This window comes from Anguilla anguilla, chromosome 9, assembly GCF_013347855.1.
Source record: "Anguilla anguilla isolate fAngAng1 chromosome 9, fAngAng1.pri, whole genome shotgun sequence".
Lineage (NCBI taxonomy): Eukaryota > Metazoa > Chordata > Actinopteri > Anguilliformes > Anguillidae > Anguilla > Anguilla anguilla.
The window spans coordinates 36,155,651-36,162,563 of NC_049209.1; positions in this window are offsets into that span (position 1 = coordinate 36,155,651).

The following is a 6,913-nucleotide window of genomic DNA, read 5'->3' on the forward strand; positions in this document are numbered from 1 at the left end:
CAAATAGTGGAATATATTAATCATTGCTGCAGGGAAACCGGAGCAGTGGCACTCCTGACTTCATGTAAGCTTTGATTTACCTGACACCGTTCTTGCTGTTTAAGGGCTTACAGTAATTATGAGCAAATATGTTCTCCGTGGAATGAAGCTGAAAGGATGTGATTTTCTCCTTTATGAGAGCTTATGAAATCAGGTGTATGTGTTGCCTTTGATGTGTTGCAGTTTTATGTTTCTTTTTAAGCATTTGATTTACATCTGCATTTCTGTGGAAGAAGGAGACAAGCAGAAATGGATCCATTCAGCTATCCACAGTGTCATTAATTCTACTACAATAAATATAATTTGAGCTGTTGATTGATCATTTAGCAAATGTGGCTTTCCTTTGTGCTTTGGGACACAAGAACACAAGTTAAACCCTCTTTTTCTTTCTTTTCATGCATTAACTTTGCATAAGCTGTTCACCACCCACTGTACGCAAGAGAAGAATCTAAAATTGTTATAGGTTTAAGCCACTATATGGCTAATATGAAATGTGGTGTACTTGCCCATCTTAACACCTTTGTGCAGAAGCCAAATCTGGTCAATCTTCACCCATTTAGGTAGTGTTCTATTTCAGGCTTTATAACTCCAGATGTGTGAGCATATCAGAAACTGGAAAATGGCTTAAATGAAGCTAGACACTTGTACCATTTACAATATTAACTAGTAGGGATGGTGATTTTCAATTATGTCACAGATCGAGTGATCACATAATGAACTCGATTCCAAATCGATTCCTAGCATGGGGAAGAATCTATTTTTAGAATGCATCTTGGCTAGACGGCTTCACTGATTGTATAGAAAATGCATGAATACATAACAACGCACATCAGTACCCAAGTCTTTCTATCATAATAAACTCTTAACGCTTAGTTTGTGTCAACAAACACAGTCAGTGTCAGATATGACAGCAAATTTTATTTTCAACTCATAAATGTTGCATGCCCACAAAACCAAAACGCAATGGCTTGGCTGAATACTCAATTCTGATTGGCTGGCACATGTGTATTATTTCTCCATAGATGCTCTATGGAGTAGCGCCTGCAAAAGTTAAATAACCGTTCTAAATGCACATCGGTCCTACTCAATAAATAAAGTGGAAATTTGTAAGCTCAAGCAAGCCAACAGTTACAATATCAAACTTGCAACAGTGTCAGTTTGATGTTCTTGAATGACTAGGGCAGCTAGTCTTGTTACAGCTTGATTATCTTTATAGTTCAGCTTTTGTTTTGAATATAATTCAGTAGTTGGCTAGCTAGCAGTGTAAGGACTGGGTGCCATTTTGATGCAATGACATCATGTCACAAGCTCAGGATCACAGACATTAATCACATGGGCTGCGGTCGAATAGTCTTTTTTGCTTAGGAAGGTTCCTAACTGAGTGAAATGACCCGGAAGTATCTAAGTGGCAGCCATGATAAGAGCTGGCCGAATTCTCTAAATGCTAAGGAAAGGTGCTTCAATGCTTCCTTTCTTATCTCCTTTAGCATAGAGTACACTGGACCATCCTTTACGAAAGGAAAGGAGATAATGCCGTCCCACAATTCCTTGCAGCAGCAACATTTAAAGCGACGCACCATTCGGCCGTTCACGAAAACAAACGATCAATATGACTGAGTTGTGTGGTGGTTCTTAAGCTATTATATGCATAGGCTTATAATCAGATCATAATCAGCATATTAACCATAACACAGAAGTCTGTCTTTCAAGAAAAACGGATATGAGATGTTTTTAGCCAGATGATGTTTTAAATTCAACATGTTTGAAACTTAAGAATGATTGGGATGGCAGGTATGCCATCCCGCCAAGTTACGCCTTGGCGGGGGCATGCCCCATACCTATACAGCACCAAGAATTTGGCACTTTTCAGGGTTCCCCACAGAAATAACCACAACAGCCACAGACACTCAGACCTTAAAAACATTAAATTCTGTACATTCTAACCCCATTTCAACAGACAGATTTCATGAACAACTTCACATGTCCACACAATGAAGCCCCAAACTAAGGAGATTTTGCGTTTTCTCCTTCTTCTTCTCATTCTCCTTCTTCTTCTTTTCATTTTTCCTGCCGCCAATCCCACTAACAACATGTCTCCCCATTGGACATTTTACAGACACCAGCCAAATCTTCACCTAAACGACCCAATCAAAAACTCGTATACACACGCAAAAACCCATACCTTCTTATTCTGAAACATTTCCAGTTTAAACTGCTAGTCTGCCTGTGGCCTAGTGGGCAAGGTTACAGTCTTGGGCACGTGGGATCCTAGGTTCAAGCCCGGCTAGGAACACATTTCTTTAACCTGCTTTTACCCTCAATAATAATTGCCTACTACTTCTCAATTATTGCTTTTGCACCATATCTACCCGCCGTTCACCGAACGTATACACTGCATTATGACGTACCGTCTGCACGTCCAGTTATTAACCGGCTACAATATTACAAAGCCATATGGATTCAACGGGAGCTCTTCTGTGCTTACTGGCCTGTGTTCTTCTTTAAAACCACAGACAGGTTTGCTAATGATATTTCACGCATTGCATAGCTATGTCATGGTGCTGCACTAACAAAGTCACAGACTGGTAAACCTCCGGTTGAAGGATTGAATCCCGCCTCGCCCTCAGGCAGATAATTTCCTCTTTCATACTAACGTTTTCTTACGCTTATATTTGCTTTACCAAAACTCACTCATGGCCACCCATATGCATTTCATGACGGCAAATGTATTCTTTTTATTAAAAAGTTGCACTAGTTCACCACTCTGCCATTTCTAACTATATTTCCTCACTTGGCTACCGTACAAAACCTTCTTATCAGCAAACGCCACGTTTCTACATTCATGTCACCTCGCCCTGTTCTCTATCTAGCCACATACAAACAATTACTACATATACACGTTCTGCAACTCTCCATGAAAACATTACTTTTAAAATCATGACTCAACCATAATTATAACTACTAGTACTGAACATGAGAAAAGTACATCAGTGCAACAGATTTCACGTTACTCAACCCTCCACTTTAACAGCTAATGCTTTATACCAACTGTTATATATACCGTTCAATAAGGATACTAAGCTCGCTCATGGTCACTTCATTTACTTCGTACTATAGTCTGTGATCATGTCAACCTTCACCTACATGCTCATTCTGCTAAAAACATATTGTTTCAACTATGCAATTTCATCATTTCATCCTAATTTCTCTCACACTGTTGTTATTTTCTCATATGCAAAGCCTGCTGGGACATATGCGTCTGCTCCTATTCTCCACTATCAAGTTTTCCGGTTTTAGCTTAGCAAAACAGCGAAGAGGATTCCTACCTGCAGATAAGCCTATCAAAATGCCTTATAAACCTTACAAACACTAAAAGTGCATCTCCACAAAATAACAGACAACGGAGCAGGACAGAAGGGTACACAAGTTGCGACCTAGGGAGCTCTAGTTCTACGGGCTTGCCGATTCTTTTGTCAATCAAGGCTCGTTGGATGGCCGTCAAATCCGTGAGTACATACACTGGCCATATTTCACCTGCGTTTCTGATGCGTTTACCCTTACTCCATCGCACCCTTTGTCACAGCCAGTGTTTTACATATATAGCAAACCAAAACCTGCCAAAAGGTGCACGCTCATCAGACTATACAAATTCACACAAGGATAGCCATAATCCACAACCGTTTCTTACAGGGTCACTTCGCATTTCTCACTCTCATAATAAAACGTTTTGCAAAAAGAAATATCTCATAAAAAATACGTTTTCAACGTACAAAAATGCCAAGTTACTCACACATACAGGACAATGTAAGTTATTGTATATTTGCTACATACAAGAAGTACTGCATGTAAAATACATATTGTACATACATACATAGAGAACTTCTTTATCCCCATGGGGACATTTCCCTGTACGTAGAAAATATACAATAACTTGTACATTTGAAATTCAGTTCAGAAGCAAGTATAAACATGTTTTCTGGAGAAATATGCTTATTGTAGTTACTCACCAGCAGTTTTCTACATGAATTTCAATGTGTTCCATGAGGCAAATCGAAATATTTGACACTTTGATCTGACACAAAGTTTGCATGACATTGTAAAATGGTAAGATTACAAAACACAGGGCCAAGTGACTTGAAAGAATTGAGGAAATATTGGGTAGCATTGCTTTGGAATACATCTTATGTAATTTTGGTGAGGCAAGATAGCCTATATTGTTTGTAGTATAGCGTAACTTGGCGTCATTTTGATATCAATACTTTTAATTTAAATGGATTTTGGCAGTCTGAATGAATGAGTTATAGACGGGGTATGTCTTGTGTGTGAGTAACTTGGCATTTTTTTTGTACGTTGAAAACGTATTTTTTATGAGATGATATGTACAGTAGTAGATTTGTAGGCCTAACATGTTATGCCTATCTTGCAGAAATTTAACAATTATTTTCATACAATCATACTAATTGGGATTCATGTTGATAAATATGAGTGGACAGGAGGGTGAGCGTGAGCAACCATTCTCAATATGACAACCATTTCGTTTCACTTTTGTGACTGGTAGCCTATATTCCTTTTTTTAATTTCAATTCCAACCTTGGTAATGAAGTAATATTTTTCATCGGGTTGTCCACGTTTATATAGCCTGCATGAAACTACACGGTAAGAATGCATGGGGCGAAGTATCTAAGATGCGCTTTTAGTAGTCCATCTTCCGAACATTGTAGTTTCACCACGGCAGACCCAGGTCAATAACATCTGCCGTCACATTATTACGTAGCCTAGTGTAAGTGCAGTCGGATTCTCTCAGCACCACAGAACTGTCTTTTCCTAAGTCCTTCACATCTTTCCTTGACCTCATGACGTTTTCCATCGAGGTCAAGGAAAAGTGGTTAAGAAAAGACGTAGGATGTAATTTTTTTGACTATTTGACCGCAGCCATGGTCTGGCCTGTAGCTGCCTGTAAAATGTGCATTCCTGTCTTTCCTAGTCCCTTCTACTCTTTGCTGTGCAACTGACGACATGTGCACAAGGCACTCTCTAAACACAGGCCTCAAGAAAGCTAAGGCCTGCCTGTAAAGGAAAACACAGGGAGACGCACTGGCTCTCCCGGGTTATAGCCACGACCGGTGTTTATAACTCAAAGTAAACGTGTTAGCTATACTGCAAGTAAGCTAAGGAAACTGATCAAGGAATCAATGCGTTTACCAACTTTATACTTGCTATTGTTCTGCAACATAGCAACAGTTTGAATGTGTGTAGTTCATGTACTTTCCTGCGACAGAAAGTAAAAGCAACTTCCAGCTCCAGGACAAAACAACCAAGATGAGCACTGGCTTTTCTACAGCGCAAATTCACAGCAGATGCCTAACCCCCGATTTCGCGTTCCGGCTGCCACGCGGTTTTGTTCTGACCCCCGCATGGCTTCAAACCCCACCGGGAGCGTTTCAGAAGCGGAGCCCAATTTTTTTTCTGCCCAATTTTGTTGACTTCCTGATTTGGTAATTTTTCCTTGATTTTTGTGCTTCTACCATGGGTAACTAGGCTACGTAGTTAAATGGTTTCTTTTTTAAAATCTGTTTTAATTGTGTTTATTGTTGTTATTTCCTATTTTGTTGTGCTGTAGCCTACAGACAAAGTTAATACAGTTAAGTCCAGTTATGAATGACGTGGATTAAAGATTTGTGGCTGTGTTTTAGTTGTTAAAAATACAGTCATCCTCATAATTATTTCGTATCTACATTTCACACACAGTGCGTTTTAGCAGGAGGAGAACACTTGCATTTCTTCTCCTACTTGACGCGTCCCAGAAGCGGCTTCCGTCAAAAATAGACTAGGGGCGTATTTTTAGTGGAGCAGAGTGGAGATCCGCTTCTGAAACGCGCTGCGGCTGCATGGCCATGATCAGCTCCGACGGCCGCATCGCAGCCAGAATGCGGCGCAGCCACACCCGGTGGAAATCGGGGGTTAGTCAAGAGTTACCTTGGACAAGCCTGCACCATAAGGAACCATCTGCACTCATGTAGTAAGACTGGCAAACATTCAGGCATTGACTAGCTTAGGAAACTTCTGTTTGTTCTTTCTTTTTAGGGAATTGTCATTGATTGTATGTAATGTTTGTGTTTAGATTATATCGCGTCGCTTTTAATTACCTACAACCGCCTAGCCCGCATAGCTAACCTATATACTCTATTACTAACATAATGCTCAGCTGTTCGGACATTATCTCACTTGTGCAATGGCTCACCAACAAAAAGGATAATTGCAATCAAAGCATGCGTTTCAAAATATATATTTGATTTATTGAGCTCATATTAGATCATATCCTCTATTTTAATTTGTTCTTAAACAAATACAGTAGTCAATATTCTTTTTTACGTAGACTGCTGTATGACAAATGAATAAATGTTAAAGTTCCAAAACATAGTTGTACCATACCTTCATGAAAAAATAAAAAAGGATCGGGTAGGCATGTATCTGACAAGTAATCGATCAATCCATTTCTTGTACACATCCCTACTAGGGGTGTGCAGAGACGTCATTATCTGTATCTGTATTTGGATAGAATACCGGAAGTGGGCGTGGTTTATACCGGAAGTCACGTTAAATCGGGCAAATGTTGTATTTTCCTGTATTTTCAGGAGACGCGGGACCCAAACGCAGAGTGAAAAAACTCAAAACTCCAAAAGGAGAATCCAAACAAAGACTTTAATCACAAACGGTAACGAAAAGCAGAAAACCAAAACAAGGCCACACAGGGCTACTCACAAAGCGATTCTTCGAAAACAGAAAAACAGAGGAAAATCCAAAAACGCAGGTCAGAACTAGGGCAGGGCAGAACACAGATGGGCAGAAAATGGGCAGGCAGAAAAACACGCAA